Below are 15,494 nucleotides of genomic sequence, written 5' to 3'. Positions count from 1 at the left end.
GGCAAGGCAAGAAGGTTGTCGATCCATTTAGTCCAGGGAATCAGTTGACATTTAACTGATTTTTTAATAAGCAGAGGATACAAGTTTAATTTAATTAATTAAAATTGTAGTTTACATGAAATTAAATCCATTTTAGTTTGTTTCACACTGCTTTTTGAACAGGATGCAAACCTAATTTCATTAATTAAAATTATCGCTTACACTGTAACTAAATTAATTTTAGTTTATTTATTTATTTTTAACCACAACCACTCCAATTGAAATAATGCTAGTTGTTTTTCTGGATGAACTATATAGCATTTAATCTATGCAATATGGCCTAAGGGTTGTAATAGTGTAAAATTAAAAATGAAACAGCCTGCATCTATCTATTATGCACTTGTGAGGAGCTGCCTGGAGTGATGTTCCTCACAGTATAAGCAAGCAGAAAAAAATGAAAGAACCAATGGAAAAATCAGTTTCCAGCCACTAATAGGGTCTATATTAGAACACCGAACATTCAAAATGTCGAGTGTTCTAATATCGAACCCTAGCAATCGAAAATACAAAACACGAACATTCGGAACAGCAAATTTTTTTCCTAGGGAAAAAAATTTGCTGTTCCAAAACACATACACACAACACAAGCACACCAAACAAACAGTAATCCACACACATACACCTAAACTCTTACACCTAACCCTACACTAAACTATACGTACACCACTATCTACTTACCTTAACCCAAACCCTAAGCCTAAGGTCCATCACTATCGCACAGTCACCTCACCCACCCGTCCACACAATTGCACACTTACCTGACCCGTGCCCTTACCCTAACTCACCTAACCCACCCTAACCCACACATCTACACAATCGCACACTTACCTGAACCCAACCCATAACTTTCCACCAGAGCGCTGAAAATACTGAAGCAACAGAAACAGACAACCAAATTTTTTCCCTAGGAAAGAATTTGGTTTCCTGTTACTTCGATATTTTCAGCATTCGCTGAAAATGGGACTATATTAGAACACTCAACATTTCAAATGTTCAGTGTTCTAATATAGACCCCACTAATCGCAACTCCATAGAAACAGCAGTAATTATCCACTTATATAGAATAACTAATTACTGGTTCCCAGACAGCTTACAAGCTAAGCCAAAACTGGATGCAACTTTACTAAATTCACAAAGTGCAATTTAGAGCAAAGTGACATGAACATTAGAAAAAGAATGTTTACAGTACTGAAGAACACTTAACAGGGTTTTAAACATTCAGGTGACTGTAAATATAACATCAGGTTAGTTTTCTCACTTAAGCAGATAAAAAAATCCAGTAAAAGTTTGAAAAATAACACTTTTTGTGTAGACCGCTGTAGATGACTGCAAGCACATATGAAAAGAAGCATTTCCCCACTTCTAGATAACCTAGTCCTGGGTATCTTTACAGATGCATAGATATGGCAAGTCCACAGAGTTTTATGACCACTCACACTTTGCAAGTACCCTCCTCAGAGCACATGTCCTTTTTCTAAGATGGCCATGCCAATAAATCCTAGAGTACATTTGTGGCTATCCTTTCAGTCATTTAGTTTATGTCTACAGGATAATACGCTTGATTTTCTTTCGCTAGACTTTTATTGCGGTGTACAGTGCTGGCAACACAACTGAATAGCACTGTTACAAGAATTTACTTTCGTGTGCTGCTTTTTTATACTTTTTCTATTCCATGTTGTGATTCATGTACCTATAAGACATTTGTTTTCTCAGTTGTTTTTATTGTTTGTTATCTTTCAGCCTTAATCACAGTTGTTTCTACTGTTTGTTATCTTTCAGTCATAATCCCTGGACATATCCTATTTCTTATTTGAAAGAAAATAAGATGAATTTCTTTCACTACTGTTTACTTTTCAAGCATAAAAAAAAGCCGAAAAATAAATCCAACCGAGTTTATTCAGATACACATTAAATAGTAAACGCTTTCATATCTTGTAACAGAACTGCATCAGACTGAATAATGCATTTTTAAAACACCACTTAAATAGGAAATGAAGAACACATGACACAAATTAATTCTTTAATGTTTTAACCCCTTCCTACTCAGAAAGGCAACAAAATCTTCATGGTTGTTTAAACCTGGTGGAAAACATGCATTTAATCTCAACTGCCACAAATATTCTTAACACCCAAGTTCATCTTCTGTATTAAACATTTTGTTAAACCCTTTGACTTTATCCAGAACTAAAATTTTTAAATCTACTTTGCATTTACTCAATTTGTAGTGCTTGCCAAGTTTATTTTTTTCATCCCCACCAACACTGCATATTTATGCTCATATATTCTCTTGTATATTTCTGTAGTAGTACGGCCTGCATAAAAGGACTTACAAGGGATGCATACCACTAAATACACAACAAATTTTGATTTGCATGTATACCATTGTTTAAAGGAGATGTTATAATTATTTATACATATTTCATTGGCATCAGTGAATATATAATTGCATACATTGCAGTTCAAACATTTGGACATACCTGGTTTAACACATTATGTTTCAGGAGGTTTTAATTTGGTTTGAAAATAATTCTTGAAATTTCCTCCCTTTTGTATAAAGGCAGGATGTTCACCAACTGCTTTCAAAATCTCAGGGCAGCTTTTCAAAATGTTCTGGCTATTTGATATAATATTCTTGATTGCTCTGTCATCTACACTGTTGATAATTTGCATGGAAGTTCTAAAGTCAGTTGGCTTAGACCTTTGAATTACTGTGTCGGCATAGTACCTCAAATTACATATCTCAGTGCATTTTTCTGAAACTAAATTTTCAGGGTAACCCCTACATATAAACTTCCTGCATAAACTAGTACCCTCTTCTAAAAAAAATATTTTCTTTTTCAGTTAAATTGTTGAATCTCACTAGTTTTCCCTTGACAATAGTAAACCATTTGACTTCATCCAGAACTAAAAATTTTAAATCTACTTTGCATTTACTCAATTTGTCATGCTTTCCAAGTGCTTTAGGGTGCATACTACTTTAAGGTAAATAAGCATTATTATCCACTTCTTTCTTATAAATCTTGGTAACCAATCTATCCCTTTCCTGGGTCTATATCACTTTGTCGAAAGCTTTATTGAGATAATCGTTAATTGTCAAACTCAAATCAACGAAAGCTCAATAAAGCAAATGGCCATTTCAGCAAAATATTTCCTAGGGAACAAAAGTAGTAGACCAGCAACTGACCATATCAAATACAACAAAATTTAAAAGTCTGCAAAGTGCAGCTCTTTGCCCCCCCCCACACCCCACAATTTGAGGGACTTAGCCCCCCACACCCCCTAACTAAATATACCAACTCCGCGATCAGACTACAGTGGGGAAAAGGGCAAATCCCCAATGACTACATCCTTTCCCTAGGAATTTTTCACTGAAACAGTCGTTTGCTTAATTGAGCTTTCACTGAATAGGGTTCGACAATTAGCGATTCACTCAATTAAGCTTTCAACAAAGTGATATAGACCCCTCTTTCTTTTAGAACTGTAACATCTTAAAAATGTATGCTAGTAGGGCTGAATACTGAGGTGAACTTCAAAAAAGAACTAATATTAACATAATTTAAAAATTAATTTAGAAAATCAATGCCACCTCTCCAAATTAAAAACACATCGTTGATAAAATGTTTGAAGGAAAACAATATGATCACCATAAAAACTCTCAAAGATATTGCCTCACTCCCACTCATGCATAAATATGTTGGCATAACTAGGTGCCATGGCTGCCCCAATTGCCATGCTATTGATTTAACAATACATACTGTTGTTAAACTCAGAAAAAGTTATACCTTAATATTAAATCTAATATTTCCATAAGAAGGCTCACATCATTTCCTGTAAATAAAAAAAGTCCAAAACATACACTGTGAAGCAGTAGGAAACACTTTCAGTCAGCCAAACTCTTCAGTCCAAGCTGTTTTTATTCTTCCAACATACAAAGACACAGATTGAGTGCTTCAAGGCTGTACTATGGAATGCAGTAAGATTCTGATGAAGTCCCCAGTTTCAGGGGATGAAAGCGCTCAATCTGTGTCTTTGTATGTTGGAAGAATAAAAACAGGTTGGACTGAAGAGTTTGGCTGACTGGTAGTATTTCCTAATGATTCACAGTGTATGTTTTGGATTTTTTTTAGTTATATTTTACACTGTGGTTACTTTTGTTTTTTTTTTATTTCCTGAAAATAGTTTAAACTTAGTTAATTCCATTCTTTCCATTTCCATACCTTCTTCATTGGGTATTATGATATATAATGATTTAATACACAAAGTGACAAGTAAATCTGCTTCTGACACTTTGAAATTCTCTATCTTTGTTTAAAAGTCAAAAGTATCTCTTGTATATGAACTACTTAATTCCATAGCCTTTTGCAGAAGTGTGTCCACAAAGATTGCCATACCTTCCATTTTACTTCTACTGCTGGCAACTACCAGCCTCAACAGAGGGGCATCTATATTCTTATGGATTTTGGTAATCCAAAACTACAACTAATTTTTGGATTCTCAACCCTTAAATACTTCCTTATATCATTATTTATTTGACCACAATGAAATCATTCTTCTGTTTTGGAGTCAATGAAAGAATAAGCCCTTTTAACTTCCATAAAAGAAATGACTTTGTAAAATGTATCATCTGCCAACATTTCTATTATCTTGAGATCATATTTTGCCCTATCTAGCAACACTAAGGCACTACCTATGTTTGCTTTCACTACTAATATTTCATTGTTATTTAACAACTCATAAAAAAACTTTCTTTGGAAGATAAATTATAATAATGGTACTTAGGTTTACCATCAAGTAAATCAATTATTTGCAGTTCAGAAGTCATCAAACATAATTCAAGCTTTCTGAGTAGAGGATTAAACACACTTGGCTTGAAGAATGGCTCTTTGCAATTAGAGTCATTAGGGAACAAAAGCTTGAAATTCAGTTTCCTTACTTAGTCTCTTAACACAATTGATAACTTCACATTTCTTCGCCCTTCTAGCTGGTACAAAATTCCAGCCTTTGTTTAAAACATTACATCCATCCTTGTCTAAGTACAAGGAAGAGAGGTTAACAATCTTAAAGAAAAAAATCTGTCATACCTAGAATCTCCTTCGGTATCTACCACGTATCTACCATCTCCCTTTCCACCTAGTACTGAAAAGAACTTAACATTCAGCATGGATGAAAGCTGCTCCCTAAACTGTAACCAGTGGGCAGTACTTTCTTTTAATTACTTTGCCCAGATCTTGTACACAAATGCAGATATTAATCTCACTTTGACTCACAACAGTAACTTCACTGTTCTCTTTTTCTTTTTGGCTCTTATAATTTCTTAATCACATATGATTTTTTACAGATGTCTATTCCTGAGAGCTTCCATTACATTCCTTAGAGCATGCATCAATAACATAACATTGTTGGTTTATTTCTATATGACATCCACCTGCTAATCTTCATATACCTGTAAATTAATCAGCATGGACATATAGGACGCCACAGCTAAGGATGTCAAGTATATGAGATGTTTCTGTGACTGTGTGACTGCTGTTATAGATAATTCACTTTATGCCTTCATAAAATGAATATGTTTTACTATTCCTAGCTTCTCACAAGCAAAATAACCCAGAATGCTAATACAGTTAAAGTGCTACATTTTAAAAAAAGATCTTGTACTTTTTACTTTTATATTCACAATATTTTGACCCAGTGCTTCTACCTTGTGCCCTAAGTATATTTCTTTATTTATTTATCTGCTCTACTTTTAACCAGATAAGTGAACTGGTCTTCACCAATACATTTTCTGTCTTGACCCAGTCCAAAGGCACAAAGTAAATACAATATATATCAAAAGTTTATATAGACAATCATTTGACATTTTTCTGAAAGGTGGAAGGAAACTAAAATATTAGATTACTAAGAGAAAATCGACACAGACACAGAGAAAACATGCAAATTCTATACAGTGACATGAGGGCAAAACTGAACTGATGATGTTGGACCTGTGAGGCAGGAATATTAGCAATGAGCCAGAATACTGTCCAAGTATATTCTTTTCACTGCTTTTAAACTTAAGTGTTTCAAAACTATGTTTAGGTGAAATGTTACACAGCATACTATGTTCAATTCAATTTCAACATTCTGCTTATTCATTCTCAGCATTTCTTCCAACAATATTCATAAGTCTGTATTCAGGAGTTGTGTATAGGAAACTGTAGAGCAATCACTCATCGGCAATTCTTATTATAACTTTCCAAATTTTATAATTGGATACCCTGTTATCTTGCTGCATTTGTCGCATTTTCAGATTTCACTTTATCAGCTCTTTTTACTTAAATAATAAATAAATAGCTTATTTTATATTTCTGTTTATAGGTAGTTATGAGGCATGCAGACCAGGAGACCAGTAAGGAGACAAACCCAAATTCCCAGTTGTCCCAAAGTAATGTCTGTTTAAATGATTTGCTCAAGGTCAAATAGTAGGCAAATACAGGCTGGCAGAATTAAAGTCTGTACCCCAGTTAGTGTCTGTGTGGATGTTTTATGTACTGGAGGCTATTGTGTTATGACTGTGGGACTGCTGGGACACAGCTTCAGCAGTAGTGCCAGTACTGTAACATGCACAACTTGATAGGTCCAGGACATGCATGCCCCTGCCCACAAGACCTGGCTCTACCAGGATTTGCACTGGACATACCATGAACCTGGCTAGATGCTGGTGTGCTGTGTGACCATGACCAATGTCCAGTATAAGGCATTCCTCTATCATAATGGCCAAAATGATAGGGATGGTCTCTGCAGGAAGGAAACACCCCAAAACAGATGTTACTGAACAGAGAACATGGCCTCCCCATGTAGAAGGTGTTCCAGCAGCTGTATTTCTGTGCTTTTGCTTTGCCTGCTTTTAGTTATCGCTCTGTTTGGTTTGGAAAACACTGGAATTAACAGCCTTCTATCTGCATAACTCCTACAAATCCTAACACCAGCTGCATTCTAAAGACTGAAATTTTAATCTGAACTTGTACAGTGTCTCATTCAGACATAAGTAGAGACCTCATTCAGGTATATAGAACATTTAGAGACAACTACCTCTGGGGATGTTTAGGATTATCAAAAGTAGTAGGGAGCCATTTGACAATCTATGTAGAAGATTATGTAGGAATGAGAAGTGTACTAATTGGTTCTATGAGGGAGCTACTGATGTGTAGAACAGACTATTAAATTAAATTAAAGTGAGCACTAGTTTAGAAACACAGACAAGCTGATTTCTCAAAAGCATTCAAGGTTGGTTTTGCTGATTCCTACTATGTCTTCTGCTGCCTCATTACCAGACTCAGCAAAACCAACTTTGAATGCTTTTCTGAAGTCAGCTTGTGTGTGTGTGTGTGTGTGTGTGTGTGTGTGTGTGTGTGTGTGTGTGTGTGTGTGTGTGTGTGTGTGTGTGTGTGTGTGTGTGTGTGTGTGTGTGTGTGTGTGTGTGTGTGTGTGTGTGTGTGTGTGTGTGTGTGTGTGTGTGTGTGTGTGTGCATAGGTGCCGGAAGCTGGTAAAGACTGGGGGGGGGGGGGGTGACAGGGGCACTTAGTGAACTAAAAAGGGAATTTTTTTTTATAACTATTTGCTACCACAACATAGGTTCACTTGGAAGGCATTTTAATTCCCTTTTGGTGCTTGAATTAACATTTTCTGATTGGTCTTAGCTATCCCCAGGGCTGATAATTGTATATTAGCCCTAGTGAGAACAACTATGATCATACCATAGATAATTTGAGGGGGCCATGTAACAGATGCAGCATTTAGGAACTGCCTCTATCCATTAGTGGCATAAGGGGAAATCATGGAGTACATTTTCTATTACCCATCCTTAGATCCAAGTTGCAGATGAATATGGATGGATGAGCTTTGCTTTATTTTTATGGATAGTCTGTTCTGGAACAGTGGTAGCCTCTGTGATATATATCCATCTCTCCACAACATTCAGTTTAGATACCTGGACTGAGTATTTCTGATGCCATTTGACTTGCTGATGGTCAGTAGGTCCATCTGTATTATGTCGGAGGATGCTTTGTATGCCAGACATGTCACCTCTAAGCACTCTGTAGGATACTGAGTATAGTAATAAATCTTTGAGGTGGTCCATGCAAGACCTATTGTTTAGGACTTGTATCCTTTTAGTAAGGTATCTCTGAAGGTATTCCAATTGTTGCATGGGGCTGGACAGATATATGCCAAAGTGGGCATTATACAAAATGATTGACATAATGAGAGCTTTGTAAAGGGGGGCAACAACATCTCTAGACCTAGTCACAATCAATTTGTTTATAAGCTCTGCAATATAGAAAGGCTTTCTTATGACTCCGCGCACATGTTGGGCAAAAGTTAGGTCACTGCACACACAAATTCCCAAATGCCAAACAATTGGATCAGTTCTCAGAGGGCATTGTCATGATTTTGACAACAGTTATTATTTGGGACAAACCTTCCTGCATGATGATTAAGTCATTTGGGGATTCAATAACTTCTCCTAGCTTGCAGTCATCTCAAACTTAGCTGGCAAATGCTCTTTGGTATTTCCTTTCACTTTTGAGATGTATATGCCAAACAGAAAATGTCTCAGCACCGAACCATGGGGGACTCCATCGATGACTGGTCTCTTCCCCTGTTTTGATCTCCTGCATCCTGTGAGCCAAGTTGGCAATGCAGCTGGTGATGTAAGTGTTTGCTTCTACATTATTCACCTTTTGTACTACACCTGAGTAGGTGATTGTGTCAAAAGGCTTGGCCAGGTCAAGGTAATGTGGTGTGAACTCTTTTACCTTCATCCATTGCTTTGGTAACAAGAGTAAAGCTTAAAATTTGCCCATGATTTTGAGCCTTTCACACTTTCCTCTGGGCTGTTTTCAAACACATTTTTAGGGCCATGCATACATATATGCATTCCTTGATTCACCTTCCTGATTGTATTAAATTATATTCCTTGTATAATACAGTACACTTGTTAGACTTAAGTTAGAGTGCATTTTACATTTATTGTTTAAACATTTTTCCAGTAGGCAATGAAACAAAAATGCATTAACCAATAATGACAAAACTGCCCTATTCAGAACATTTCCATCATAAAGGGCTACTTCCACACACAACTGCATTTTAAATTTATTGTTTGAACATTTTTCCAGTAGGCAATGAAGCAAAATGCATGCACCAATAATGACAAAACTGCCCTATTCAGAACATTTCCATGATAACAGTCTACTTCCACACACAATTGCATTTTAAATTTATTGTTTGAACATTTTTCCAGTAGGCAATGAAGCAAAATGCATGTACCAATAATGACAAAACTGCCCTATTCACAACATTTCCATGATAACAGTCTACCTCCACACACAATTGCATTTTAAAATTTATTGTTTGAACATTTTTCCAGTAGGCAATGAAGCAAAATGCATGCACCAATAATGATAAAACTGCCCTATTCAGAACATTTCCATGATAACAGTCTACTTCTACATACAATATATAAATACAGAATCACAGTAGAGTGTAAGCCATAGGCATGTTGCACAGCTTCTTGAACTTATTTTCAATTGGGGGGGTGGGGCAAAAGGCCAAAAACCAGGGACACATTTTAAACATTACATGTATAATTTTGGAAAGTTGCTTGATAAAATGTTACCACCACTCATTTTACTGCCAAGTCTTGAACTCAGAACCTTATGCACTACAGTCAGAGCAACATACCACTAAGCTAAACCAGCAGTTTCTTTAAAGACAAGAAGACAAACTTAAATGGCTGTCATATCATTTAGTGAATTCAGTTCTCACTATAGCTCTCAACCTCTTAGCACAAAAATACAGAACAAAGCCAATAATGGGGGAATACAGCCCCAAAATAGGGACACATTTCAAATACTGATTTTATAACCTTAGAAAATTGCTAGAATAAAAGGTTTAGGGGCACATTTCAAATACTGATTTTATAACCTTAGAAAATTGCTAGAATAAAAGGTTTTGTTTTACCAGTCTTTCACAAGTGATGGTGGCTAGGGACTTTAGGCTCATTTTACCTGTACCCAAGGTACAGGGTTTGAGCCTGAGTACCTTTAGCCACCAGATGTATCCTGCCAGGGATATTTACACAGACACACACACACACACACACACACACACACACACACACACACACACACACACACACACACACCTATGCAACAATATACAGTGTGTACTCACTCTACAACAGACTCCATCCTCTGTTCCCACTCCACTCTGCAATTAAATCAATCCAGATGCTAACCCACTCCATCTCAGGCTTCTGAGACTAAATCCGCTTCTGCAGGCAGCACAGCTTGACCGCTCACAAAACAAGGCTTCTGAGACTACATCCATTTCTGCAGGCAGCACAGCTTGAATAAATCTGTGTTCCCACTTGCACAACAACTGGAAATATGTGCGCTGACATCATCATGGCAGTTGGAGGTGCAGAACATGAAAGGGCAGAGGTATGGATGATCTGCAAAAGTGGGGCGCTCCCCTCCCCTGCGCTCTATGGTTCCGGCACCCATCTGTGTGTGAGTGAGTGTGTGTGTGTGTGTGTGTTTTGCTAAGTTTTCAGTCTTCTTCCTTATTTTTTACTGTTTAGAGTGACTGAATTAAAAGCATTCTTTATAAAAATATTTTTTACTTATATTTTTATTTTTTAAGTAAAATACAGTAGTAATTCTGTATTTATGTAGATGTATCAAGATTTATTAACAGTAATCAAACAACATTACCCTAAATGTTTATTAACTGAGTGGTTGAGGAATGTAGGTGGGATGTCAGCAATGCATGCAACACTTACACCCAGTGGGAAGGAGCCATTATGCAATAGTGAGTACTTCAGCACCATGGACAGTTCAGTGCATCAAGGAATGTGAATAAAAATCATTCTTTTTTATACCCTTTAATTGTTAAGTAAAATACAATTATAATTCTGACTTCAGCATCCTGGATAGCTCAGTTCATTGAGGAACTGTGTGTGTGTGTGTGTGTGTGTGTGTGTGTGTGTGTGTGTGTGTGTGTGTGTGTGTGTGTGTGTGTGTGTGTGTGTGTGTAGGAAATGATGTAGGGAGATGCAACATCATGCAAAATGTACAGCCAGTGTGAATCAATCATTATGAAATACACAGTACTTTAGCACCCTGGACACTGCAGATGTAGGAACAGCAAGCAATAGGAGGCAATGGGAACCAATCACTATGCAATTCACAGTACTTCAGCACCCTGGACGCCTCAGATGCAGGAACAGCAACCAATAAGAGGAGTGTGACAGAGCCACAGAGGGACAGAGCCACAAAGCCAATCACTTTTTAGTTTTTAAGTAAAATACAGCAATAATTCTGTATTTATGTAGATGTATTAAGATTTATTAATAGTAATCAATCAATATCACCCTAAATGTTTATTGACTGAGTGGTTGAGGAATGTAGGTGAGAAGTTAGCAATGCAGGCAACACCTCCACCCAGTGGGAAGGAATTATTATGCAACAGAGAGTACTTCAGCACCATGGATAGTTCAGTACATCAATGAAAGTGACTAAAAAGCATTCTTTTTTATATGTTTAATTTTTGAGTAAAATACAACAGTAATTCTGACTTCAGCTCCCTGGACAGCTCAGTGCATCAAGGAACTGTGTGTGTGTGTGTGTGTGTGTGTGTGTGTGTGTGTGTGTGTGTGTGTGTGTGTGTGTGTGTGTGTGTGTGTGTGTGTGTGTGTGTGTGTGTGTGTGTGTGTGCGTGCGTGTGTGCGTGCTGTGTGTGTGTGTGTGTGTGTGTGTGTGTGTGTGTGTGTGTGTGTGTGTGTGTGTATGTGTGTGTGTGTGTAGGAACTGATATAGGTGGATGCGGCAGCAGGCAACATGTACCTCCAGTGGGAAGCGGGAACCAATCTTTATGCATGCACAGCTCAAATGCAGGAATAGCAACTAATAGGAGCAGTATGACAGAACCACAGAGGACAGAGCCACAAACCTGATTTCAATAAAAAGCATTCTAATAATAATAATAATAATAATCATAATAATAACATCCATGTGCCTATGTACCTACTGTCTGGAAAAAGGCTTAACCCCCCCCCCCATAAAGGAGGCAATAACACTGATATTTCAAACTTTAGACCAATTGTTTTTCTCCCCCTCTTTCTAAAATCTTGGAAAAATGTATCCATAATTAACTTCTTAGCTAACTACTTCAACATCAACTTCTCTTCCCCATTCAGCATGGCTTCAGGCCAGACCACAGCACAACTACTGCAGTTATACCATTCATGGAAACAGTTATACCAGTAAAATTGTATATTCACTCTTTCTTGACCTCTCTAAAGCCTTTGATAATATCTCCTACCCTGTGCTACTTACCAAGCACTGTCACTTAGACATCTCCTCCTTAACCCTGGATTGGTTTACCAACTAACTAAATAATAGACAACAATATATTAAATGACACAACTCTTTCTCTCCTTTCCTTGAAACATCCACAGGTGTCCTCCAAGGTTCCATCTTAGGTCCTCTCCTCTTTAGTATTTTCATCAATGACTTCCACTCCAATATTATTAATGTTACAGTAGTACAATATGCAGATGACTCTTCCATTATATGCTCTGCTAACTCTATTACCAAACTTCTGCATACTACCCAAAATGCTTTTACTTCTATTGAAACCTGGACAACATATAACCACCTTTCTCTGTATCCCCCCCCAAAAAAAAACTGCTGTTATTTACCCCAAAGAAAAGTACTTCCATAAATAAGACATATTTTATCATATACTCTCAAAACAAGACTACCATAGAGGTAGTTCTCCATACAGTATTACTTGGATTCATAGTGGATAAAAACCTTATTTTTGACCTCCATGTCTATACCTCTATCAAAAAGACATGCCAAAAATTAGGCTCCCTCTATGGACATAAATATTTTCTTTTAACTGCTCAACTAAACAAACCCTTGCCCTAACCTTTCCTCCTGCCTTCAGTTCTATATAGTGCTCCACTCCTTACCAATATCCAGTCATCCCTAAAAAAAATAAGCTAGAATCCTGTTATGATAAAGTTGCTAAGTTCGCAACCAATGCCAAATATTCATCCCATCACTGCTCGTCCTTACAATCACTCAATTGTCATGAACTCCAACATCACCTAACATACTTACAATTAACCATAGCACACAAAATGATTTACACTCCTTCATACTGCCAAGCTCTATCTTCCCCCCTAACTCACTACAACCCAAATAGATCACCCAGATCCAAAATCCAATTTCTCCTGCAAGTTAACAAACCAAAACTCCCAGCAGGTCAAATGCTCTACTCCTTCTCGATTGCTAAACTATGGAATACACTCCCATTAGCTATTAGGAGTACCAGTAACATATCCTCCTTCAGAATATCTCTGAAACAACATCTCTCCACTCTCTGGCACTGTAGGTGCTCTAATTTCCATCTTCTTAAAACTTGACTCTTCTTACTTATATCATATCCCCTTTTTATTCTCTGCTTCGATCTTCCTAAAACTTGACTCCTTTTACTATAATCCTATATCATTTCCATACTCTTCACTCCCCTACTATTCTCCCCTTACATCTAATATATATATATATATATATATATATATATATATATATATATATATATATATATGTATGTATATACCATTAGAAATTTATTCTAATTCCACCTAATATTACTCAATGTTTATGCTCACAGTATCCATCTCAGAACTTCACTAGCCTCTCTTCTAATATACCTGTAATTATACCTAATACTGCTCAAACCATAATATGTACCTTTTAGCTATTTCTCTGAACTACCTGTGTTTTATATTACTTCTTTGTACCACCTACATTTTAAAAAGTATTTTATTGTGTTTATACTGCATGTTACAACTATGCTTCTTCTTAATACGAACTGTTCCAAATTTTATGCACTATTATACTAACTGATTTTGTGGAGCTTTTCTCCCTGGGCCTCTACTGAAAATGGGTTCTTCTTAGGCCAGTGGACTTCCCCAGTAAACAAATGCCAATAAATACATAAATAAATCAATAAATAAATAATAGCATCAGTTTCAGTCTTCATATCCTTCTGAAAAAATGCATGGCAATATAAATCCTGTTATTCTGGAAACTTTCTAAGTTTATAAAAGCGATACTTAAAATATGTTTTTGGATCTTTGTCCTTTTCATTACTTTAGGCTTTGTCCAGATATCTTGCTCTAAGAGGTTGAGAGTTGTCAGGGACTTTGGGCTTAAGGCGTAGAGTGTTATGGTTAGAGTTATAGACCAGGTGGGTGTTGTAGGGTTAGTGTAAGGGCTTTTGAAGGGCTATGCAGTTCAGTAGGGTCAGGTAGTCGGAGTGCTAGGTAAATAAGTAGGATTAGATGAGTGAGAGTTAGTGTACCTGAGGTTTGAAACATGTTGCAGTAAGCAAAGTATATCACAAGCTACTATCACAAGAGCATTCTAGTAGACATATTAAGTTAAATACATTTACCAATGAATATCTTACTCTACAAATAGAACAGGAAGTTATTTAAAATGAACATGGTGAGAACTTTCACTGTCTCATCTTTTCTCATTTAGTACAATTGGTATGCAGATTGTTTACTTTATAGCTTTTATTTAAACAATGTCTGCATTTACTTTAATGACTGATAATGAACATCTCCTTGTTATTTTTATCACTGCAAACAGCATCTCATTATGTATTGCTGCAGATTTCTTAATGCAGTCTTGGTTTTCATTCCTTCTTTGCATTGTAGCAGGTATGCCTGATATCCCAAATGTTCATTACTCTTTAGAACAATACATTGTGCCTACCTAGATTAAAGTTTTCTCTTCAAAGATGACATTAGATAAATACATGACAGTCACTGCTTTGGTGTACAATGTTCATAGATTAGTACTTGGCTAACTGTCCTTGCGAGCCATTTTAAGACTGGCCAATTATCCCTTGTGAAACTCAAACCCTGTACCTTATGTTTGAAAGGCAACCACCTTAACCATTAGGCCACCCTCCCATGCTCTACATTTTTTCTGGGTGACAGCTGCTTCTTTTTAATACAGAAATATTCAGAATAATAACTGAATTGTTTAAAGGGAAGGCAGCTCTTATAACATTTCTATACACATTTTAATTGCATCAATTAAAATGTAGTTCTGAATGTTGTTATATTGCACTACTATAATTTTATGTGTGTGATTTTGTATAATCAGTCTGTATAAAAATGTGAGTTTGCATTTTAGAAATATTTAGTATTTCAAGTTGATTTTCTGTAGGATTTACCTTTAAAATTAATATCTACTTCTAGGTTCTCACGGCCACCAACAGTTAAATAAATAAATCTACATTCTTCCTATTTCTGAAGGTTGATCTCTCCTGCTTTAATAATTTCACTTTAAGAACCTTGTTTCCCTCCTTCCACATTTGGTTTTCCTCCTAT

The sequence above is a fragment of the Protopterus annectens genome, chromosome 5.part1, assembly GCF_019279795.1.
Source record: "Protopterus annectens isolate FY-2018-M chromosome 5.part1, PAN1.0, whole genome shotgun sequence".
NCBI classification, from domain to species: domain Eukaryota; kingdom Metazoa; phylum Chordata; order Ceratodontiformes; family Protopteridae; genus Protopterus; species Protopterus annectens.
This window is presented reverse-complemented; position numbering follows the sequence as displayed.